Raw genomic sequence first — 12735 nt, forward strand, 5'->3', positions numbered from 1 at the left:
AACTTTTTTTCCCAATGATTTTAGAAACCGCGTTTTTCAAGCAATTGGGGACTAATTTGAGTTTGCACTACTTAAACATTCCAGTCAGGCTTCCGCTCACTTCACAGCACCGAAACTGCTTTATTGGAAGTCAGTAACCACGTTCCCATGCTCAGTTTGTATGCATGTAGCCTTAAGTCATCATACTGTATAAACAAAAATCACGACGGCTGTGATGGAAAGCAGTAGTTTCGTTACAATTTTATAAATGTCGATCGATAAGTTGTTCGTCTGGCATGGTGGGATCTTTTTGTATTAGTAGAATGTAGTTATGCGAGAAATGTTGTTGGGAATGCCTATATGCGCAAATGTTGCTATAATAAACATGTCGAAGTCAACTTTTTGAGTCACGTGACGAAATGGTGTGTGTGTGGGCCTCCCTCTACCACTCGGGAAACCGTACAGTTTATTAGGCTACAGATGAAATAAATTGATGGATTTCACAGGGTGGTAAAAGTGCACGGCATTGGTGATGAGCTTGATGATCCTTTCCAATAAATATCGAGGGTCTATCTGGTGACATGATGATCGATGCTTGACTGCCGTTTGACAAATAAAAAATATTCTCGCTCTTATAATTATCACATGTAGACTAGTCTGTCTGCACATCCTAACCGCACTATCTGCGAGCTGTTGTTGGCTTGAGCTCAGTTGCCAAAACCGGAGTAGGCGCATTTGCTGTTTAACAGTTTGACGACTTGGTAGTTGAAAATGCGATGTAAATACGTTTTTAACTTTTACAGTTTTATTCGGTACAATTCAACTTGAGCGAAAAAGTAATTTTTGTGTGCACTACCTCATCACGCACTGATTTTTATCTACAAGTCCATTTGGTGAAAACGCCACTGGTGGGAAAATGAGCATATTCATATTTTACAATAGCTATTTGCATTTAAATCTGCTGTCAGCAGTTGGATGGAAACCTTGCTAGTAATGACTCTGTTGGCTGCCATTGAATGCTCTATCTAGTTCTTTTGGATCTGAATGCTGCATTTGACCCTTGATAAGAACATCCTTGTTGACCATCTGGAAATGTGGGTGGGAATCTGGCTTGGTCCCCAACTAGTTCAGGTCCCATCTTTGTGGCAGATGTTTCTCAGTGAGCATGGGTGGTTCAGTATCATTCCCAGCACAAATAGCACCTATAGTGGACGCATCATAATACGCATAAAACCCGGTAATGGTTCCAATTGTTTTTTTCACCGTTCATTTTTGCTTCTGGAATTTTAGAACTACTTCATATACAGTGCATTCAGAAAGTATTCATACCCCTTCCTTTTCCCACATTTTGTTACCTTACAGCCTTTATTCTAAAATCGATTTAAATAATTATCAATCTACACACAATACCCCATAATGACAAAGCGAAAACAAACAGGTTTTTGAAATTTTAGCAAATTTATTCACAATGAAAAACATTCCTTCGTTACATAAGCATTGAAACCCTTTGCTATGAGACTCAAAATTGAACTCGGGTGCGTCCTGTTTCCATTAATCATCCGTGAGCTCTTTCTACAATTTTATTTGAGTCCACCTGTGGTAAATTCAATTGATTGGACATCATTTGGAAAGGCACACCGCTGTCTATATACAAATACCACAGTTGACAGTGCATGTCAGAACAAAATCCAAGCTATGAGGTCAAAGGAATTGTCTTTAGAGCTCCGAGACAAGATTATAGGGAGGCACAGATCTGGGGAAGGTAACCAAAAAATGTCTGCAGCATTGAAGGTCCCCAAGAACACACTGGCCTCCATCATTCTTAAATGGAAGAAGTGTTGAACCACAGAGACTCTTCCTAGAGGTGGCAACCAGTCCAAACTGAGCAATCGGGGGAGAAGGGTCTTGGTCAGGGAGGTGACCAAGAACCCGATGGGCACTCTGACAGAGTTCCTCTGAGGAGATGGGAGAACCTTCCAGAAGGACAACCATCTCTGCAGAACTCCACCAATCAGACCTTTATGGTAGTGGCAAGACAGAAGCCACTCCTCAGTAAAATACACCTAAAGGACTCTCAGACCATGAGAAACAAGATCATCTGGTCTGATGAAACCAAGATCAAACTCACCACCGTGCCAAGAGTCACATCTGAAGGAAACCTTGCACCATCCCTACGGTGAAGTGTGGTAGCAGCATCATGCTGTGGGGATGTTTTTCAGCGGCAGGGACTGGGAGACGAGTCAGGATCGAGGGGAAAGATGAACGGAGCAAAGTACAGAGAAATCCTTGATGAAAACCTGCTCCAGAGAGCACAGGACCTTAGACTGGGGTGAAGGTTCACCTTCCAACAGCCCAATGACCCTAAACACACAGCCAAGACAATGCAGGAGTGGCTTCGGGATAAGTCTCTGAAGGTCATTGAGTGGCCCAGCCAGAGCCCAGACACGAACCCGATCAAACATCTCTGGAGCGACCCAAAAATAGCTGTGCAGCACCACTACCCATTCAACCTGGCAGAACTTGAGAGGATCTGCAGAGAAGGGGAGAAACTCCCCAAATGCAGGTGTGCCAAGCTTGTAGCATCATACCCAAGAAGACTCGAGGCTGTAATCACTGCCAAAGGGGCTTCAACAAATTACTGAGTAGAGGGTCTCAATACTTATGTAAATGTGATATTTCAGGGTTTTTATACATTTGCTCATTTGTAAAAACCTGTTTTTGCTTTGTCATTATGGGATATTGTGTATAGATTGAGGGGAATAAAACAATTTAATCAATTTTAGAATAAGGTTGAAATGTAACAATGTGGAATAAGTGAACGGGTCTGAATGCACTGTAGGTTAATGAGACAATACAAATGTGATGTGACATAACTTAAAAGGCATTTAGTTGACTAAAATGGCCTACTGTTTTTAGCATTTTGACAATAAACTAAACTCAGCAAAAAAAGAAATGTCCCTTTTTCAGGACGCTGTCTTTCAAAGATAATTTGTAAAAATCCAAATAACTTCACAGATCTTCATTGTAAAGGGTTTAAACACTGTTTTTCATGCTTGTTCAAGGAAACATAAACAATTCATGTCCGTTCCACAGGTGCATGTTCATTAAGACACTAACAGCTTACAGACGGTAGGCAATTAAGGTCACAGTTATGAAAATTTAGGATGCTATAAAGAGGCCTTTCTACTGACTCTGAAAAACACCAAAAGAAAGATACCCAGGGTCCCTGCTCATCTGCGTGAACGTGCATTAGGCATGCTGCATGAGGACTGCAGCTGTGGCCAGTGCAATATATTGCAATATCTGTACTGTGAGATGCCTAAGACCGCGCTACAGGGAGACAGGATGGACAGCTGATCGTCCTCGCAGTGGCAGACCACGTGTAACAACACCTGCACAGGATCGGTACATCTGAACATCACACCTGTGGGACAGGTACAGGATGGCAACAACAACTGCCCGAGTTACACCAGGAACGCACAATCCGTCCATCAGTGCTCAGACTGTCCGCAATAGGCTGAGAGAGGCTGGACTGAGGGCTTGCAGGCCTGTTGTAAAGGCAGGTCCTCACCAGACATCACTGGCAACAACGTCGCCTATGGGCACAAACCCACCGTCGCTGGACCAGACAGGACTGGCTAAAAGTACTCTTCACTGACGAGTCACAGTTTTTCTCAGCAGGGGTGATGGTCGGATTCACATTTATTTTCAAAGGAATGAGCATTACACCGAGGCCTGTACTCTGGAGCGGGATCGATTTGGAGGTGAAGGGTCCGTCATGGTCTGGGGCGTTGTCACAGCATCATCGGACTGAGCTTGTTGTCATTGCAGGCAATCTCAACGCTCTGCATTACAGAGAAGACATCCTCCCTCATGTGGTACCCTTCCTGCAGGCTCATCCTGACATGACCCTCCAGCATGACAATGCAACCAGCCATACTGCTCGTTCTGTGTGTGATTTCCTGCAAGACAGAAATGTCAGTGTTCTGCCATGGCCAGCGAAGAGCCCGGATCTCAATCCCATTGAGCACGTCTGGGACCTGTTGGATTGGAGGGTGAGGGCTAGAGCCATTTCCCCCCCAGAAATGTCCGGGAACTTGCAGGTGCCTTGATGGAATAGTGGGGTAACATCTCACAGCAAGAACTGGCAAATCTGGTGCAGTCCATGAGAAGGAGATGCACTGCAGTACTTAATGCAGCTGGTGGCCACACCAGATCCTGACTGATACTTTTGATTTTGACCCCCCTCCCTTTGTTCAGGGACACATTATTATATTTCTGTTAGTCACATGTCTGTGGACATGACAGAAAAACTATGACAGAAAAAATTAGAAAAAAAATCCAGAAAATCACGTTGTAGGATTTTTAATTTATTTATTTGCTAATTATGGTGGAAAATAAGTATTTGGTCAATAACAAAAGTTTATCTCAATACTTTGTTATATACCCTTTGTTGGCAATGACAGAGGTCAAACGTTTTCTGTAAGTCTTCACAAGGTTTTCACACACTGTTGCTGGTATTTGGGCCCATTCCTCCATGCAGATCTTCTCTAGAGCAGTGATGTTTTGGGGCTGTTGCTGGGCAACACTGACTTTCAACTCCCTCCAAAGATTTTCTATGGGGTTGAGATCTGGAGACTGGCTAGGCCACTCCAGGACCTTGAAATGCTTCTTACGATGCCACTCCTTTGTTGCCCAGGCGGTGATAGTCGTTTAGTTCAGTTACCTTTGCCTTCTTGGGTACAGGAACAATGGTCACCTTGAAGCATGTGGGGATAGCTGACTTCGTTCGTTATTAGTGTAGGTTCATAGGACTAGTGTTCAACCCATATTGTACGCTTTTCTCGCCTTCCAATATTTCATGGATTGAACCAATGGATATGGTAACTTTCTGGATGAATCAAACCACTGTATTTTTGATTCACCGATCTTTATCCAAACCTGTTTTTTAAATTATTATTCATAAATACTTTCCTAACCCTAAATAAGGTAAAGATCGGAGTACCAATCAATCTACCAATTGGTGCTGAAAAGGAGACTAATATGGGTGTATTTACAATACATGGCTTTCTTTCATTGACCCCTTATTCTGAACAGTTCTCTCCAAATGTGTCTTGCTGACATCAAATGTTGGATGTCTGACAATTTTCTCTACCTTAATGATAAAAAATCTGAGGTTGTTGTATTTGACCACCACCTTGAACTCAGATGATAGATAAACTTGGTCATTTGTCCACAAATGTAAAGCCTACAAGCAGAAACCTTGCTGTCGGCTTTGACTCTGACCTAAATCTTGAGCTGCATGTAAAAAAAGGTTGTTCAGCCCTGCTTTTATAATCTAAGAAATAATGCTAAAGTCAAGTCTTATCTCAGTCACTGATCTGGAGAAACATATTCATGCTTTTACGTCTTCATGCCTGGATCACTGTAACTCTTTCTATACCTACCTGTCTCAGTCAGAAATCAGTCAATTCACAGTTAGTTCAAAACGCTACAGCTCTTACTAGCTCACTACCTTTTTGAGTTTGGATCCCGCGTTGCAGTTGGCATCAGTTTCTGAGACCGCTGCTATCGGTCCAGGGATCCTGCTGACCAAGGGGTTTGATGAGCTGCTTGGCCACTGGATGCAACTGTTAGCTGCCTATCAAGCTAGTGGGGTTTCCTTGAGGGCTTGAACGCCGCCCGCGACGGGGTTAGTCATTGTGGCTGGGACAGTGGATTGTCCCGGGCTTGTGACTGCTAGATCTCTGCTGTTTGTTGCTGTTTCCATCTTCCCTGTGACCTGAACTGCCAGGAGTAACAGTGTAACCCACGTTGCTACCATAACAAAGACCAAAGCTGGTGGGAGTACCATTGAGGACAGTGGTGTCTCTCTATCGCAGGTGAAGGGTCTTTTAAACTAAAACAAAAATAGTTCAACAAGCAGTTGTTACAACAACATGAAAATAGCTTCAAGTGTTGTGTCCAAATACTTGTGAAGTCAACTAATAAAAGAATGGACGACCTGACCAGAAAGGTCCAGTACCGCACTGACACAAATTACTGATTAGTTGAATGATAATAAGAAGATTGTGGGAGCTGTACTGTTAGATTTCAGTGCAGCCTTTGATATTATTGATATAACCTGAAAAGTGAGGTTTTATTGATTTTCAACCTCTGCCATATTGTTGATTCTGAGCTATCTATCTAATAGAACTCAGAGGGTTTTCTTTATTGGAAGCCTCTCTGTCAAACATGCAGGGTGTGGTGTACCACAGAGCAGCTCTTTAGGCCCTCTACTCTTTTCTATTTTTACCAATGACCTGCCATATACGTGTCAGCAACCTTCACATTTTCAAACAGTACATTTATATTTTCCACCGAGGCTATATATTTGGGTGAGGTTTTTTTATCACCTGAGTAGCCTCGTTTCACTGCCAAAAATAAAATTAAACCATCTAGTGTTTAGCGAAATAACAACACAATGTCAAATACAGGTAGCCTAGTCAAATAATTAAAATCCAATCACATTAACCGTTACTCTCTCGTGGGAAACCTTCAAGCTTGCGCAGACATTTAGAAAGTAAACATGACCATTTAAAAAAATAAGCCACAGGAGTTTTTTGAGTGGGAATAAAAACAACTTTCAAGTAGTAAGATGTATAAAATCAACAGATACCATTAATAAGAAGGGGCTAGAGACGTATTATATGGTGAGCTACCGAGTGGCAAGGACAGGCAAGCCCCATAATATTGTGGAGGACTTCATTCTTCCTGCTGCCGTGGATATGGCTGGGACAATGCTCGGGAAAAAGATTTTTAAAACTATACAGACAATGTCTTCATCAAACACTGTTTCACAACGCCTCAGTGACATGGCAGGAGATGTTTTGAAACAATTACTGCTTCGCATACAAGCCAGTGAATTATATGCGTTACAGCTGTGTCATGTCTTTGGCATCATTAAATTGAAGACTGTTATTTTATCAAATCAATTCTCTGTAATTAACTAGGAAGTTGGGGCACCAAGGAAAATCTTCAGATTACAAAGTTATAATTTTCCTAATATAACTCTTCAGATATTTTAATATCTGATCAATTAGTCTTCTAATTAATTAATCTGTACCTCACTTTTTTAACCTTTATTTAACTTGGCAAGTCAGTTAAGAACAAATTCTTATTTTCAATGATGTCCTAGGAACAGTGGGTTAACTGCCTTCTTCAGGGGCAGAATGACATTTGTACCTTGTCAGCTCAGGGATTTGATCTTGCAACCTTTCGGTTACTAGTCTAACACTCTAAGCACTAGGCTACGTTGCCACCCCACATTAGTCTCATTCTCAAACAAACAAATATTAGATATGGTTACAAGGAAATGATAGGGGAGGTTCCCTAGTGGGCTAAACTGATATGGCAGCTTGGTGAACAAAGGGAAGTGGGTATGGACTGAGAAGGGCGAGAATTACAAGAGTCACTACACAGTTGATAATTATTAATTGAAATGCTAATCCTTTGCACATGAATGCTCACTCATTCGGGAATCATTGCAATCAATATATATTTACGCTCAGTGTGTCGTCAGAGATCTCTGTTGGAATCATCCATCTTTCTGTTGGAAAGTTCATCCACTCGTCTCTCCATCTGCTTCCAAAATGTCTTTCGTGGTTAGAATGGTTACTTCAGAGTCCCATTCAGAGATGTTCTTACAGAATAGAATTTTGGCGGTTGTCGGTCCTCACATTCAATGTACATCATTTCTAGCTGCAGACTAGTAATTACTATCGAAGATTTGCTCTTATTCTGTTGGGATCGATGGTCTCAGAGTTAAACCATTTCCACCAATGTTCCACGTGGTTTGGTTAGTAATTCAACAACCATTACAACCTTAGCTTATACTGAAGTTTTTGTGGTCTCTACTCAAACCTTTGCCCTCTCGGTGACCGAGGTATGCATGGTCTGAAGTGGGTTTCTTCAGGTGGGGCTTTTATTCGTAACAGTAGAAAAGGGCTGTCCCATGAGCCAGATCATGTCTGTGCTCATGGGGGCGGGCCAATGACTTAGTTAAACTTTGAAGGGAATAAAATTCTCTCACATTAACGGTTCAACATCACCTTACATAATTTCACAAATAGTTTCATCTTTACTCATTCATTTTATACAATAATTAGACGCAAACCTCATAATGGAGGCTCCTGTATAAACAGAGTCATGGTAATGTAGCTGTATTGTCTTTCATGAGGTCACAACATGAAACAAAACGGACCGGGTCATAGCTGGCTACTCCACCGACCGTTTACACATTCTCCAAAACATGGATATTGTTTGGTTCTCAAGTTCGGTGATGTAGAAGAAGTTCCTTTGTTCTACCATGAAACTATCTCTCTCTATATACTGCATGGCCATGAGGAGAGAGTCTCCTCCAGGAATTTATGACCTGAGATAACAGAACCTGGGTGAAGGAGGGAGAGAGAGGTGGTGAGAGAGAGGGTGATGGTACTCGCTATACCCAAAGAGGGCCACGTCATGATAGCTAGATGAGTCAACAGACGTGGCGGGCCTGGCACAGCTCCTGGTATATATCCGTTACGTTTATGGGGGAGGTCAATTAAGGAAGACATCCTCTTCTGCAAACCACTGGAAACGAGGACAACATTCAAGGATATTTTTAAAGTACTGGACAGCTTTGTGACATCAAATGGTCTTTGGTGGTCAAGATGGTCAGTGTTGCTATCTCTACTGATGGTGCAAAAGTCATGACAAGGAGACATAGTGGAGTGGTAACACACGTGGAAGCAGTTGCTCCCGACGCCACATGGATACACTGCAGCATCCACCGAGAGGCTCTTGCTGCCAAGAGAATGCCTGACAGCTTCAAAGACATTTTGGACACTATAGTGAAAATGGTTCACTTCGTTAAAGCAAGACCCCTGAACTCTAGTGTATTTTCTGCATTATGCAATGATATGGGCAGCGACCATGTAACGCTTTTACAACATACAGAAGTGCACTGGTTATCAAGGGGCAAAGTATTGACGCATGTTTTAATTGAGAAACAGGCTTAAAGTTTTCTTCACTGACCATCATTTTCACTTGTCTGACCGCTTGCATGATGACTAGTTTCTCACACAACTGGCCTATCTGGGTGATGTTTTTTCTCGCCTGAATGATCTGAATCTAGGATTACAGGGACTCTCCGCAACTATATTCAATGTGCGGGATAAAATTAAGGCTATGATTAAGAAGTTGGAGCTCTTTTCTCTTTTCTGTCTGCATTAACAAGGACAACACACAGGTCTTTCCATCATTGTATGAGTTTTTGTGTGCAAATTAACTCAAGCTTACGGACAATGTCAAATGTGATATAGCGAAGCACCTGAGTTAGCTGGGTGCGCAATTACGCAGGTACTTTACTGAAACTGACAGCAGAAACAACTGGATTCGTTATCCCTTTCATGCCCTGCCTCCAGTCCACTTACCAATATCTTAACAAGAGTGCCTCATCGAAATTGCAACAAGCGGTTCTGTGAAAATTGAATTTAATCAGAAGCCACTGTCAGATTTCTGGATAGGGCTGCGCTCAGAGTTTCTTGCCTTGGCAAATCGTGCTGTTAAGACACTGATGTCCTTTGCAATCACGTACCTATGTGAGAGTGGATTCCCGGCCCTCACTAGCATGAAAACTAAATACAGGCACAGACTGTGTGTGGAAAATTATTTAAGACTGAGACTCTCTCAAATACAACCCAACATTGCGGAGTTATTAGTATCCTTTCAAGCACACACTTCTCATTAACCTGTGGTGAGTTATTCACAATTGTTTATTCACAAATAAGATAGCTAAATAAAGAGAGAAATGATTGATTATTATATTATTAGTTGTGCCTGGTCCTATGAGAGCTCTTTGTCACTTCCCACGAGCCAGGTTGTGACAAACTCTCACTCATTCTTATGTTTAATAAATGTATCATATAGTGTTTGTGTGTGTGGCAGGCTTACAAATTAAATTTAAGAGTGCGCTGACCCTGGTGCTAGAGAGTGTACGAGGCTGGAGGTTGAATGTTTGAAGGGGTACGGGACTATAAAACGTTTGGGAACCGCTGCCTTATATGAACTGTAACTCAGTAAAATCTTTGAAATTGAAATTGTTGCATGTTGTGTTTATATTTCTGTTCAGTATAAGAGCATTGTATTCGGTACAAATCATTCCCTTAGCTCTAGACCTCAGCTGAATCTGGTAATGAATGGTGTGGCTGTTGAACAAGTTGAGGAGACTAAATACTTGTTACCTTAGATTGTAAACTGCCATGGCCAAAACATAGATTCAATGGTTGTAAAGATGGGGAGAGTTCTCTCCGTAATAAAGAGATTCTCTGCTTTTTTGACACCACACTACAAAAAGCAAGTCCTGGAGGCTCTAGTTTTCTCTTATCCTGATTATTGTCCAGTCGTGGTCAAGTGCTGCAAAGAAAGACCTAGTTAAGCTGCAGCTGTCCCAGAACAGAGCGGCATGTCTTGCTCTTCATTGTAATCAGAGGGCAAATATAAATACCATGCATGTCTTCCACTGCATCACTTCTTCTTTTTATAAGAAACATTGTGTTGAAAATGACATTGTTTGCAGTCATCTTACACACAACTCTGGCACACACACTTACCCAAGCAGACATGTCACCAGGGGTCTTTTCACAGTCTCCAAATCCAGAACAAATTCAAGAAAGCGTACAGTATTACAGTTGAAGTCGGAAATTTAAATACACCTTAGCCAAATACATTTAAACTCAGTTTTTCACAATTCCTGACATTTAATCCTAGAAACATTCCCTGTCTTAGGTCAGTTAGGATCACCACTTTATTTTAAGAATGTGAAATGTCAGAATAATAGTAGAGAATGATTTATTTCAGCTTTTTATTTATTTCATCACATTCCCAGTGGGTTAGAAGTTTACATACCCTCAATTAGTATTTGGTAGCATTGCCTTTAAATTGTTTAACTTGTGTCAAATGTTTTGGGTACCCTTCCACAAGCTTCCCACAATAAGTTGGTTTTTCAGTTCTGCCCACAAATTTTCTATAGGGTTGAGGTCAGGGCTTTGTGATGGCCATTCCAATACCTTGACTTTGTTGTCCTTAAGTCATTATGCCACAACTTTGGAAGTATGCTTGTCCATTTGGAAGACCCATTTGCGACCAAGCTTTAACTTCCTGACTGATGTCTTGAGATGTTGCTTCAATATATCAAAATAATTTTCCTGCCTCATGATGCCATGTATTTTGTGAAGTGCACCAGTCCCTCCTGCAGCAAAGCACCCCCACAACATGATGCTGCCACCCCCGTGCTTCACGGTTGGGATGGTGTTCTTCAGCTTGTAAGCCTCCCCCTTTCTCCTCCAAACATAACGATGGTCATTATGGCCAAACAGTTCTATTTTTGTTTCATCAGACCAGAGGACATTTCTCCAAAAAATATGATCTTTGTCCCCATGTGCAGTTGCAAACCGTAGTCTGGCTTTTTTTATGGAGGTTTTGGAGCAGTGGTTTCTTTCTTGCTCAGCGGCCTTTCACGTTATGTCGATATAGGATTCGTTTTTACTGTGGATATAGATACTTTTGTACCTGTTTCCTCCAGCATCTTCACAAAGTCCTTTGCTGTTGTTCTGGGATTGATTTGCACAAGTACATTAATCTCTAGGAGACAGAACGTGTCTCATTCCTGAGCGGTATGACGGATGCGTGGTCCCATGGTGTTTATACTTGCATACTATTGTTTGTACAGATGAACATGGTACCTTCAGGCATTTGGAAATTGCTCCCGAGGATGAACCAGACTTGTGGAGGTCTACAAAAAAATGTTGAGGTCTTGGGTGATTTCTTTTGATTTTCCCATGATGTCAAGCAAAGAGGCACTGAGTTTGAAGGTAGTCCTTGAAATACATCCACAGGTACACCTTCAATTGACTCAAATGATGTCAATTAACCTATCAGAAGCTTCTTAAGACATTTATTTTTTATAAGAATTTTCCAAGCTGTTTAAAGGCACAGTCAACTTAGTGTATGTAAACTTCTGACCCACTGGAATTGTGATACAGTGAATTATAAGTGAAATAATCTGTCTGTAAACAATTGTTAGAAAAATGCACAAAATATATGTCCTAACCGACTTGCCAAAACTATAGTTTTTTAACAAGAAATTTGTGGAGTGGTTGAAAAATGAGTTTTAATGACTCCAACCTAAGTGTATGTAAACTTCTACTTCAACTGTATATAGAGCCAGTATTGCATGGCACTCCCTTCCATCTCATGTTGCTAAAATGAACAGAAAACCTGGTTTAAAAAAACAGATAAAGCAACACCACATAGTACAATGCCTCTCCCTTATTGACCTATATATGTTGTGTGTATGTATTGATATGTAGGCTATGTGTGCTTATGTAGTTCTGTCCTTGAGCTGTTCTTGTTTATCAATGTTCTGTTTTATATCATGTTTTGTGTATACCCTAGGAAGAGTAGCTGCTGCTTTTGCAACAACTAATGGGGATCCTAATAAAATACCAATACTAAATACCATACCTTTTAATGTATATTTCAATGTATGATTTTAATTATCTTGTTTTTGTTTCTTTGTTAATACTTTTATTTTATTATTCTATGATGTGAAACACTTTGTTACTTGTACTGAAAAGCACGATACAAATAAACACGTCTGGAGGGGGGTGGGGGCTCAGTCTGCCAGGTTGGCGCGGGAAGAGCTCAGCAGAGATTACTTGGGTGAGTGAACGT

This window comes from Oncorhynchus tshawytscha, linkage group LG09 (genome assembly GCF_018296145.1).
Source record: "Oncorhynchus tshawytscha isolate Ot180627B linkage group LG09, Otsh_v2.0, whole genome shotgun sequence".
NCBI lineage: Eukaryota > Metazoa > Chordata > Actinopteri > Salmoniformes > Salmonidae > Oncorhynchus > Oncorhynchus tshawytscha.